Source organism: Myotis nattereri (assembly GCF_964212035.1).
Source record: "Myotis nattereri genome assembly, chromosome: 21".
NCBI lineage: Eukaryota > Metazoa > Chordata > Mammalia > Chiroptera > Vespertilionidae > Myotis > Myotis nattereri.
The window spans coordinates 17,845,609-17,858,758 of record NC_138097.1 but is presented as its reverse complement, the minus strand read 5'-3'; the positions used below and the strand labels follow the sequence as shown (position 1 = coordinate 17,858,758).

The 13,150-nt window shown below is 49.0% G+C and overlaps 1 protein-coding gene across 1 annotated transcript in view; it reads right to left on the bottom strand.

The window, feature by feature from the left end:
* Positions 1-4,325: 4,325 nt before the first annotated feature.
* Positions 4,326-13,150, bottom strand: part of LOC308535857 (uncharacterized protein) — a 56,381-nt gene continuing 47,556 nt past the window's right edge. Inside the window, exons 37-39 of the mRNA XM_081114850.1 lie at positions 6,458-6,501; positions 4,747-4,875; positions 4,326-4,369 (exon numbers count right to left, since the gene is read on the bottom strand). The gene's annotated coding sequence lies outside the window, so the exon portion shown is untranslated. The remainder of the gene's footprint in view (positions 4,370-4,746; positions 4,876-6,457; positions 6,502-13,150) is intronic.

The following is a 13,150-nucleotide window of genomic DNA, read 5'->3' as shown; positions in this document are numbered from 1 at the left end:
TGACCACGCCCAAAACCAACAAATGAAAGAGGAAAGAAATACATCCGAAAAGCAGGAAATGCACCAACGGAAAGCAAGGCACTACCGATTCCATGCGGACACACACCACCAGCCACAGGATTCTCACCATTCACACACGCAGCCTTTGCCAAGGAGGCTGAGCAGAAACCCTACTGCTCACTCCTGGGCACGGTCCTCGTGGACACTCCGCCTCGTGATCTGCTAACACTGACCATGACATTGAGCGTCCATTCAGGAGAGGGTAGGGTAGCTTAGGCGCTCAGGCCAGGCACATGTCACATGACAATGGCTAAAACAGACCCCACCCTCCCACCCGCCCCCGCCCCCCAAAAAAGAGCACTGAGACCTCTTTCAGACCGATAACTTTCAGAGAGGAGGGACAACTTTGGCTCTGGGTAGGCCCATTCCCAAGGGCTTAGAGTCACCAAGAATAGAGCACCAGGGTCTCTCTTGCCCACAGAGAGCCTCCTGCTGACTCTCATGCACACGAGCTCTCTGTCCAACACAAAAGTCAGCCACTCACCTGAAACGTGAAGGCCACGACCACCATCTGGAGAGATGGTCGCACTGCAAGACACAACCAGAGGAGACATGTGTTTTAAGAGCTGGCCTCTGGCGTGGCTCTCAGTGCAGAACTACTGTGCACCAAACACAACCGTGAACGTGGAGGAGGCCATGTTCACGTTAGCGGTGGATCGGGGGGAGGCACGTGGCATCCTGTCAAGGATCTGCCCGCCTCGAGAACCCAATCCCATCGCTGGGGAGGAACCTAAGACTCCCCAACACGGTGCCACCACAATGGCACCTTACTGGGCCTCAGCGTAATCCTATTGAGCATGATTTTTAAGTCATCACCTCACTTCAAGATTAAGGGTTGTCATCATTGACCCAACGGAGGCACTCTGCGGGCATCGGTACAACTGCACACTCGTTTGCTCACCAGAGATGTTTCCTGGGACTGAGGACAGAGCAAGGTGGGCTTGACAGCTGCATTGTTGCGACTCTGGAAGGAGCCTGACAGACAGAGCCCAGGAAAGCTCTGGGCCAAATGAAGGCCATCGTTTTCGCAACATGACCTGGAAAAAGAGGAGTGACAGGGCTTCTCAAGGACCCATCTTGTTCCTATCAGGCCTCAATTCTAAGGGAACTTGCTCATTTATGCGCCAATGACCACGTCCAAAACCAGGAAAGGAGAGAATGAATGAAACAACACGACCAAACAAACAAATAATAGGAATCACATAAAAAATGCACCATGGAAATGGGGGCACTAGGATTCCACACCACCAACAAAAAATAACCAGCAACGGGACTCTCACCGCACACACCCGTAGGGTTTGCAAGAAAGCTGAAGAGGAGCCATACTGCGCGTGCCTGGGCGTGGTCCCCTTGGACACAGGAACCTGGCGCGATTCCAACACTGACCAGGACACTGAGCATCCACTCAGGGGAAGGTAGAGGAGGTTAGGCGCTCAAGCCATGCACATGTCACATGACACTGTCACGGGACCCCAAGAGAGAGCACTGCGCCCCCTTTCAGTCCGATTCCTCTCAGAGAGGAGGGACAAGTTTGGCTTTGGGGCGGCCCGTTCCCCAGGGCTGAGAGTCACCAATTACACAGCACCAGGCTCTCTCTTGACCAAAGGGAGCCCCCTGCCTATTTTCGTGCACACGTGCTGTCTGTCCACACACCAGTCAGCCACTCACCTGAGACGTGAAGGCCACGACCACCATGTGGAGAGATGGTCGCACTGCAAGACACAACCGGAGGAGAAACGTTTTGTTTTAAGAGTTGGCCTCTGGTACCGCCATCTTGGACGTCCAACTGGGCACCAAAAACACCGCTGTTCGCGGAGAAGGCTACGATCACGTGGAAGCGATCGGGGACAGGCACGTGGCATCCTCTCAGGAATCGGCCTGCCTCCAGCTCCCAATCCCAACGCTGGGGAGAACCCTAAGGCTCCCCTGCACGGTGCCACCGATCTGTCACCCACAGTGGGCCTCAGCGTAATCCTATTGAGCAGGATTTTTATGTCATCACCTCTCTTCAAGGCCCAGACCGCGTAGACATCATTGACCCAGAGACAGCACTTCGCGCACACGGGAACCAGGGCACACTCATATGCTCACCAGAGATGTTTCCTGGAACTAAGGACATAGCAAGGTGGGCTGGAGGGCTGCCACTCTGTTTCCCACTCTGGAAGGAGCCCGACACACACAGGAAGCTCTGGGCCCACGGAAACCCTTTTTTTCCCAAACATGACCTGGACAGAGAGGAGGAGGACGGCCGCTAAAGGACCTCTCTCTTCCCCCTCGGAACCGAACCTAAAGCACGATGGCCATTGATGTGCAGATGACCACGCCCAAAACCAACAAATGAAAGAGGAAAGAAATACATCCGAAAAGCAGGAAATGCACCAACGGAAAGCAAGGCACTACCGATTCCATGCGGACACACACCACCAGCCACAGGATTCTCACCATTCACACACGCAGCCTTTGCCAAGGAGGCTGAGCAGAAACCCTACTGCTCACTCCTGGGCACGGTCCTCGTGGACACTCCGCCTCGTGATCTGCTAACACTGACCATGACATTGAGCGTCCATTCAGGAGAGGGTAGGGTAGCTTAGGCGCTCAGGCCAGGCACATGTCACATGACAATGGCTAAAACAGACCCCACCCTCCCACCCGCCCCCGCCCCCCAAAAAAGAGCACTGAGACCTCTTTCAGACCGATAACTTTCAGAGAGGAGGGACAACTTTGGCTCTGGGTAGGCCCATCCCCAAGGGCTTAGAGTCACCAAGAATAGAGCACCAGGGTCTCTCTTGCCCACAGAGAGCCTCCTGCTGACTCTCATGCACACGAGCTCTCTGTCCAACACAAAAGTCAGCCACTCACCTGAAACGTGAAGGCCACGACCACCATCTGGAGAGATGGTCGCACTGCAAGACACAACCAGAGGAGACATGTGTTTTAAGAGCTGGCCTCTGGCGTGGCTCTCAGTGCAGAACTACTGTGCACCAAACACAACCGTGAACGTGGAGGAGGCCATGTTCACGTTAGCGGTGGATCGGGGGGAGGCACGTGGCATCCTGTCAAGGATCTGCCCGCCTCGAGAACCCAATCCCATCGCTGGGGAGGAACCTAAGACTCCCCAACACGGTGCCACCACAATGGCACCTTACTGGGCCTCAGCGTAATCCTATTGAGCATGATTTTTAAGTCATCACCTCACTTCAAGATTAAGGGTTGTCATCATTGACCCAACGGAGGCACTCTGCGGGCATCGGTACAACTGCACACTCGTTTGCTCACCAGAGATGTTTCCTGGGACTGAGGACAGAGCAAGGTGGGCTTGACAGCTGCATTGTTGCGACTCTGGAAGGAGCCTGACAGACAGAGCCCAGGAAAGCTCTGGGCCAAATGAAGGCCATCGTTTTCGCAACATGACCTGGAAAAAGAGGAGTGACAGGGCTTCTCAAGGACCCATCTTGTTCCTATCAGGCCTCAATTCTAAGGGAACTTGCTCATTTATGCGCCAATGACCACGTCCAAAACCAGGAAAGGAGAGAATGAATGAAACAACACGACCAAACAAACAAATAATAGGAATCACATAAAAAATGCACCATGGAAATGGGGGCACTAGGATTCCACACCACCAACAAAAAATAACCAGCAACGGGACTCTCACCGCACACACCCGTAGGGTTTGCAAGAAAGCTGAAGAGGAGCCATACTGCGCGTGCCTGGGCGTGGTCCCCTTGGACACAGGAACCTGGCGCGATTCCAACACTGACCAGGACACTGAGCATCCACTCAGGGGAAGGTAGAGGCGGTTAGGCGCTCAAGCCATGCACATGTCACATGACACTGTCACGGGACCCCAAGAGAGAGCACTGCGCCCCCTTTCAGTCCGATTCCTCTCAGAGAGGAGGGACAAGTTTGGCTTTGGGGCGGCCCGTTCCCAAGGGCTTAGAGCAGCCGTGGGCAAACTATGGCCTGCGGGCCAGATCCGGCCCGTTTGAAATGAAGAAAACTATTGAAAAAAATGACTGTCGCCTTTTATATAATGATGTTTACTTTGAATTTATATTAGTTTACACAAACACTGCATCCATGCTTTTGGTCCGGCCCTCCGGTCCAGTTTAAGAACCCATTGTGGTCCCCGAGTCAGAAAGTTTGCCCACCCCTGGCTTAGAGTCACCAAGAACACAGCACCAGGCTCTCTCTTGACCAAAGGGAGCCCCCTGCCTATTTTCATGCACACGTGCTGTCTGTCCACACACCAGTCACCCACTCACCTGAGACGTGAAGGCCACGACCACCATGTGGAGAGACGGTCGCACTGCAAGACACAACCAGAGGAGAAACGTTTTGTTTTAAGAGTTGGCCTCTGGTACCACCATCTTGGACGTCCTACTGGGCACCAAAAACACCGGTGAAAGCGGCGAAGGCTATGATTACGTGGAAGCGATCGGGGGGAGGCACGTGGCATCCTCTCAGGATTCTGCCTGCCTCCAGCTCCCAATCCCAACGCTGGGGAGAACCCTAAGACTCTCCAGCACGGTGCCACCAAAGTGTTATCTAACTGGGCCTCAGAGATTTCCTGTTGTGCCCGATATTTATGTCATCACCTCTTTTCAAGATGGAGACTGCCAGACATCATTGACCCACAGACAGCACTTTGCACAGAGAGGTACAACTGCACACACGTCTGCTTACCATAGACGCTGTCTGAAGGCAGAGCTCGGTGGCCTTGACAGCTGCATTCTTCCGTCTCCGGCAGGAGCCTCACAGAGAGCCCCGGAAGCTCTAGGCCAAATGAAAACCTTTTTTTCCCCAGAACATGACCTGCATAAAAAGATAGCGATGTCTTCTAAACAACCTATGCATCCCTCTGGAGATTGATGCTATTGATCTTGATTCTTTTGTTGTGAAAAATTGTTTCAGCATTTATTAATCAACGAATTAAGAAATTATAGACTTTGAAGTAATGATTAAAGCACAAAATGAAATAGGCAGACACCTTTCACTACGCGCACGCGCACACACACACGGCAATTGTCGTGATTTTCGAAGGGAAACCATACTGGTCACCCCAGGCATTATAACAGGTTTTGTACGAATCCCTGGGGTACTCTACTGCCTACTGTGTAATAAATAGAGAATGACAGCATGATGCCACACAGAAAATACCATGTGGCCCACAGGTAACAGGACACCATCCAATTTTCACATTGGCTTTGCTCCATGGAAACCTTAGGGGCTCCATGGAAGTTAGGGGCTTACACACCAGAAGTGTACTTTCAGTTCTGAGTTCCTGGTCCCATCCCCCCTCATCAGCCATGAAGGAATGAATGCAAGTTGTTCCTCGGGCATTTAGAAGTGGAAACCTCGCTTTTGTGAAAATAGAGATCAAAGTGAAGGCGCGACCATGATGTGGAAGTATTCTGAAGCCGGCCTGAGAGGCGCGGGGGTTCCATCCGACACAGGAGGGTCACGGGGTTGATTCCCAGTGGAGAGCACTCAGCTGGCTTGCAGGTTTGATGACTGGTGTACCTTTGGGGACTCATGCAGGAGGCAACCAATTCATGGATCTCTTTCACATCAATGTTTCTCTCTCTCTCTCTCTCTCTCTCTCTCTCTCTCTCTCTCTCTCTCTTCCCCTACCCCCTCCATTCCAACTCTCTAAAAATCAATGAAAGAAGGAAAGAAGTATCCTCAGCCCTCAGGTGAGGATTACAGGACAAAAAGTAAAAAGAAAAGAAAGTCTCAAAAACCTGCCTATCACCTGATTTCAAAAGGCGATGTCCATGCTGCAGGGTGTTGGCCACGGTCACAGGAGACAAACACTTTCCACTGTGCACCCGTGGCCTAAACGTGGTGACACAAAAGAGGTCCATAAACCAACAGGGGCAAGAAAGGATTTTCACAAACCCGCCATTTAATCCAAGGACATGGTGAACATTGTTTTCCGAAAGATCACATTCCGTTACCCCAAGCTCAACTCTGTTTGGCAACAAACGCTCATGGGCAGGGGTCATTGTTGCAGTTCTATCTCTGGACACCACAGGCATGGTCCTCTTGGACACAAGGATCGTGTGAAATCCCAACTCTGACCATGACATTGAGCATCCGTTAAGGATGGAGAGGAGAGTTAGGGTCCTCAAGCTTGACAGAAGCTCACATGACAGGTGCTCAGGACCCCACTGGAAAAAAAATTGAGCCCCCTTTCCATCCAATGTATCTCAGATAGGAGGGAAATCTTTGTCTTTGGTGGGTCAAATGACTGAGAATCAGAAAGAATGCTGTAGCCGCCCTGACTACCGAGGTTCCAGGGAGCATACAAACGTCGTCACTGCCTGAAAGCAAGCCTCCTCATCATTCCCATGTACTATTTGGTCTCCATCCATGACAGACAATATCCACTCACCTTACACTCGAAGGCGACCACCTCCACTTGGTAAGACTGTCAGACTGAAAGACACAAGCGGAGAAGAGTTTTGAAGATGAGCCTTCTGTGGGAAACCACGGGAGACCGAAAGACGCAATCAGCTTGAACAAGCCATGCTGTGTGCAAGTTGACCGATTAGGCACATGGGGGGGGGGGGCGCTCAAGAAATTAGCTGCCTCGAGAACCCAATCCCTCTGCTCTCGAGAGGGAAACGAGACTCCCGAACATGGCGCCACAAATGTGTCACCTGCAGTGGGCCTCAAGACTGATTCTGAGAATAACTGTTTAGTCATCATCTCTCTTCGAGACAAGGTGGACCCAACGGAGGCACTCTGCGGGCATCGGTACAACTGCACACTCGTTTGCTCACCAGAGATGTTTCCTGGGACTGAGGACAGAGCAAGGTGGGCTTGACAGCTGCACTGTTCTGACTCTGGAAGGAGCCTGACAGACAGAGCCCAGGAAGCTCTAGGCCAGTGATGGCAAACCTATGACAAGCATGCCAGAGGTGACACCTGTGTCAGAGGTGACACGCAAACTCATTTTTTTGGTTGATTTTTCTTTGTTAAATGGCATTTAAATACATAAAATAAATATCAAAAATATAAATCTTCATTTTACTATGGTTGCAAAGATCAAAAAATTTCTGTAGGTGACACGGCACCAGAGTTAAGTTAGGGTTTTTCAAAATGCTGACATGAAGAGCTCAAAAGGTTTACCATCACTGCTCTAGGCCAAATGAAGGCCATTTTTTTTCCCAGAACATGACCTGGGGAAAGAGGAGAAAGACGGTGGTCTACACTATCTATTTCTTCACTCTTGGAACTGAAGCTAATGTTCTTTGCTGCTTTGTATGGTAATGATCATTCCAAAAACGAATGAAAGAATGAATAAATAACAGATTAAAGAACTGAACCAATGTCAGGCTGAGCACTATTGATTCAAGACCAACAAAAGTAATTAATCATACTATTTTCACTTTGGACACACATGCGATTTGTTGTGAAAGGTGAAGAGAAGCCATACTCATCGTTTCTGGCATCAAAACAATTGGTTTGAGGCAGAACATGGAGTGAGCCCTATTGGTCATCACAAAACAGAGAATGACATCATGAAGTCACAGACGATTAACGCTGTGGCACACAGGTGTCTGGGCACCTTTCATTTGTGTTCTAGGCAAAGACACTACAAAGAAAGAAAACTAGAGGCCAACCTACTTGATGAACACAGACGCAAAAGTCCTCAACAAAGTATTAGCACACCGAACCCATAAATATATTAAAGCCATCATACACCACGATCTGGCTGGATTTATTGCCAGGAGGCAAGGATGGTTCAACCCCTGCCAAGCAATTAATGTGACACACCACATAAACAAAACGGAAAATAAAAATTATGTGATCATATCCATACCTTGTGAGAAAGCATTTGATATAATCTTGTACTCGCTTATGATTAAAATCTCTCAGCGAAGTGAAAATAGAGGGAACACACGTGAGCATAATAAAAGCCATGCATGTCAAACCCTCAGCCAACATCAGATTCCATGAGGAAAAACTAAACGTGTTTCCCTTAAGATCAGAAACAAAACAGCCATGTTCACTTTTACCACTCTTATTCAACACAGTTCTGGGAGCCCTAGCCACAGCAATCAGACAAGAAGACGAAATAAATGAAACCCAAATTCGAAAGGAAGAGGTAAGACGGTCATTATTGGCAGATGACATATTTATTGAGAATACCAAAGATTCCACACACACACAAAAAAATCCTAAAACTGATTAATGAATTCACTGATGTAGCAGGATGCAAAAAAAATACAGGGTTGGGCAAAAAGCTATGTTTCAGTTGTGCAGATGCAAAACACAGAGTTTATCCTTGTATTATTATTAATTAATTATTTTATTATTTTCCATACGAAGAACTGTAAACATCCTTTTGCCCAACCCTGTATTCAGAAATCAGTTAAACTTTTTTTAAAAAAATATATTTTATTGATTTTCCACAGAGAGGAAGGGAGAGAGATAGAGAGTTAGAAACATTGATCAGCTGCCTCTTGCACATCCCCCACTGGGGATGTGCCCGCAACCCAGGTACATGCCCTTGACCGGAATCGAACCTGGGACCCTTCAGTCCGCAGGCCGACGCTCTATCCACTGAGCCAAACCGGCCTCGGCTCAGTTGCACTTTTACACACCAATAATGGACTACCAGAAAGTGAGACCAAGACAATAATCCCATTTACAATTGCATCAACAAAATGCACCGAAATACCTAGGAATAAATTCAACTAAGGAGGTAAGGAGACCTGCACTCGGGAAATTATAAAACACTAAAGAAAAAAAAATGGAAGAAGATACTAATAAATAGAAATATATACCATGCTCATGGATAGAAAGAGTTAACATCATTAAAATGCCCACACTACCCAAACCAATCTAAAAATTAAATGCAGCCCCATCAAAATACCAAAGACATTTTTTTTTCACAGAAGTAAAACGAATAATCCAAAACTTCGTATGAAAATTCAAAAGACCTTGAATAGCAACAGCTACTTATCACATATAAAGGGTATTGGTAAAAGACAAGTGGATTTCTCAGCAGAAATCTTGCAGCCAGAAGAAAAAGGGAAAAATACCAAAATAAAAAAACACACATCTTGCCTCCCCATAAAAAAGTACTAATTAAACAATCTCATTTACAACAGCACCAAAAATGTCACAAAATACTTAGGGACAAACCAAGCAAGGAAGTAAAAGGCCTGGACACGCAGAATTGTAAAGCACTGATGACAGAAATGGAAGGTGACACAATTAGATGAAAATGTGTCTTATGCTAATAAGCTGACAGAATGAACATTGCTAAAATGTCCAGATGACCCAAATCCATCTCCAGATTCCACACAATCTCTATCAAAATTCCAATGACATTTTTTCACCGAAGTAGAAAAAAAAAATCCCAAGGAACCAAAAACAAAACAAACAAAAAAACCCAAAACGAAATATTGAGGAACCATAGGAAAGCCGGAGGCCTCACACTTCCTGACCTCAAACTATATTACAAAGTTATAGTAGTCAAAACAGTACACTACTTGCCCTGGCCGGTTTGGCTCAGTGGTTGGAGCGCTGCCCAAGGACTGAAGTATCTAGGGTTCGATTCCTGGTCAAGGGCAGGATCCCCAGCACTGGTAGGGGTTGATTTCTCTCTCTCTCTCTCTCTCTCTCTCTCTCTCTCACCCTCCCTCCTTCCCTCCTTCTCCCTCCCTTCCACTCTCTCTAAAAATCAATGGAAAAAATATCCTCTGGTGAGGATTACAAAAATAACAACAAAAACAGTATACTACTACCATCAGAACACACACAGAGACCAAAGAAACAGAGCCTAGAAATAAACCCTCGAATACATCCTGGCCTAGAACATGACTACCTATCAGAAACTGCCTTTTAATTAAAAGGTTTTAATTTCAGACCATCCTCTGAGGTTACGTTAGGTCTCTGAGTTTGCAAGGCCCCCACACAGGCCCTCCCTAAGCTAGGCAGGTTAGCATGTGGTCCCTTTCACCCACAGCACAAAACAGGAAAAAGTCTCTCCGACAAATAGTGCTGGGGCCTGGCTGGCATGGCTCAGTGGTTGAGGGTCAACCTAGGTACCAGGAGGTCACGGTTCGATTCCCGTGCAACCATCAGGGCATGTATGGGGCTTGTGGGCTCCATCTGGGGCGTGCAGGAGGCGGCCATCCAAGTTTCTCTCTCATCATTGATGCTTCTCTCTCCCTCTTCCTTCCTCTCTTCAATCAATCATAAAAATATATTTCAAAAAACAGTGCTGGGGAAAATGGATACCCATACGCAAAAACAAAACAAAACACCATACCAAAAAACCCCCACAAAGAACACCAATGAAACTGGACCCATGTTACACCCTACACACACACACACACACACACACACACACACTCTTCAACTCAAAATAAACCAAAGACCTAAATGTAAGACCTAAATTGTCCACACACTGGGGAAAAGCACCTTGACGTTGGTCTTGGAAACGAGAAAAAAAAAGGATATGACACCCAAAGCGAAGGCCTTAGGAAAAGCGAACAGAACCCCGCCGTCCTCCGCATTGTCCCGATCCGCTGAGGTTTTGCTTCCCTGCAACTGTCGTCAGTTTGGCTCAAATAAACTCACAAAAAATTACTTACAAAAAGAGAGAGAGGAAAAAAAAAAAAAAAAGCAAAAATAAACGAGGGGACTACATCACAGGAAAAAGCGTTCTACGCGGCAGTGAATACGAAGCCAAGGGCGTGAGGGCACGAGAAGGTCGGAAACGGAGGGAGCGCTCTCCCGGGAGGAGCACACGGCGCAGCATGCAGGCCCCGGGCAAGGTCCTGGTTTAAATGCGCCCCCGCCCTGGAGAGCAGGTAGCCGGCGCTCCATCCAGGTCCCTGCCCCCTGCCCCCCATCCCCACTCCTCCTACCCGGGCAGGGCGCTGTAACTCACGAGGCCCCGCAGAAACAGGGGCGCCAACCACACAGCCTCCGACGAGGAGCTCGAGCACCTGGCGCAGGTGCAACCACCTAAGGGCGCAGCGCTCCCACCTGGCTGCGCGCACGAGGGCCTGAGGTCCCGGGGGCGCAGCGCTACCCACCTGCAGGGCTGCGCGGTCCAGAGAGCGCGTGCCGTCGGGGGGACCCGGCCGTGTCCACACGCCTGGCTGCCCTCATGCTGAGAAAACGGGGCGCTTCTACGCCCCAACCTTCACGGAGCTCCCACCCAGGGCCGCAGAGTGCACACAACAGCCAGGGAGCCTGCGCGCTTAGGTCGGCCCAGGCCAGGAAAGGGCGGGGCTAGGAGGGGTGGGGATGCAGCACGCGTGGCCCCGCCCACTGGGGAATATTTGCACCAATAGGGATGCTCAGGGCTGCCAGGGGCGTGGCTGAGCATGCGAGGACAGTTATTGGCAGCTGAAGTAGCTAAGTGCCCAGCAGACCCACAAACACGACTTGGAAGAGATCTATGCACCCGTGTGCGACGCGGCGTTACTGACAAGAGCCGAGCTGTGGAAGGAAGCGCGAGTGGGTGAAGGTGAGGCACCGAGAGGCATGGAATATGGCGACACGCCTACATCCCCTCCCAAGGACGGCACCCAAGCTGGGGGTCAGCCTCCATGGCTATGTCATCAGATGTCCTCGCGGCCCAGGCCATGACAGTCCCCTTAGACATCGATGTGATCCTTAAACCCTTGTTCGCATGTGGATTGGCGTTTTGGCAGATTCAGTCCAGTTAGTCTGGGCAGCCCGGCCGGGGTGGCTCAGTGGTTGAGCACCAACCTATGAACCTAGAGGTCAGGGTTTGAATCCCGGTCAGGGCATATGCCCAGGTTGCGGGCTCCATCCCTAGCAGGGGGAGTGCAGGAGGCAGCCGATCCACGATTCCCTCTCATCACTAATGTTTCTATCTCCCTCCTCTCTCTAAAGTCAATAAAAACATATTTTTTTTTTTGTGAAAGAGAATTTTTTGCCTAGCTGTTTAGCTTCTTATTCCACACTAGTTAGGTATTCCTCATCTAGCCCTGTGCTCCCCAGAACTTAAGAGAGCAGCATTGTGCCTACTGGTCCAGCCCCAAAGAAGGTGGCCATTGGGGATGTGGTCATCTTTCCCCCATCAACTCTCCTGCAAGGCCGAAGCTTATAGACTCAACACCCCGCCATACTGGGACCACGTAATCTCCCAGGTAAGGTTCAAGTGCGTGAAGACAGCTCCCCCAAGAGGCTCTCCACTGCCATCGTCTCCGCATCTCACGCTTCCCTATGGGCATCTTCTCTGGTTGACTTACCCCTTCAACTATGTCTTCTGGGTTTTTTCCTAGTAGAAATGGTGCCACAATAAGCATTCATGTCTACGTATTTTAGGGCGTTTGTATGAATTTTGGTTAACTGTACCTGGGAGTACGTTCATTTGTGGGGACTAAGAGCATTCCTGAAATCAGCTCGACCCATGAACCCAAAGGTGAGGGTTGGATTCCCGGTCAGGGCACAAGCCTGAGTTGCAGGCCCGATCCCCAGTAGGGGACGTGCAGGAGGCAGCCGATCTATGATTCTCATCATTGATTTCTATCTCTCCCTTCCTCTCCGAAATCAATAAAAAAATAGGCAAAAAAAACAAAAACAAATAAAAAATAGGACAGCTGGCCTACATACTTCTTGACCGTTTCCAAAAGACCTTAATGGGATTATTGCATTAAATCTTTAAAGTGAATCAGGGGCGGAATTAACACCTATTATGTAATTGCATCTGCTGATCTGAATTACGTACGTTATAGTCCCTCATTCGCAAGGCACTATGGACTTCCTTTCCAACCTGCTTCTTAGTACGGAAATTTCCTCCATAACTGCTATTTCTGATGTTCCTGAAAATGTTCTATTTCTACGTGTTCACTTTCCATGTGTAATTTCACACAGACATACATTTCATGGTACTTACTTATTTGCTTGTGAATATGGTAACTTTGCTAAATTCGCTTCCTGAATTCAATGGTGTGTAGATTATTTGGGGGAATCTAGGTAGATAGCTCTAGGTGGAATACATACCCACACACACGTACAGGCACTGTTTCGGTGTTTGTAAATAATAAACGGTGTGCCTTTTCATTGCTAATCCTTACACACTGTCTCT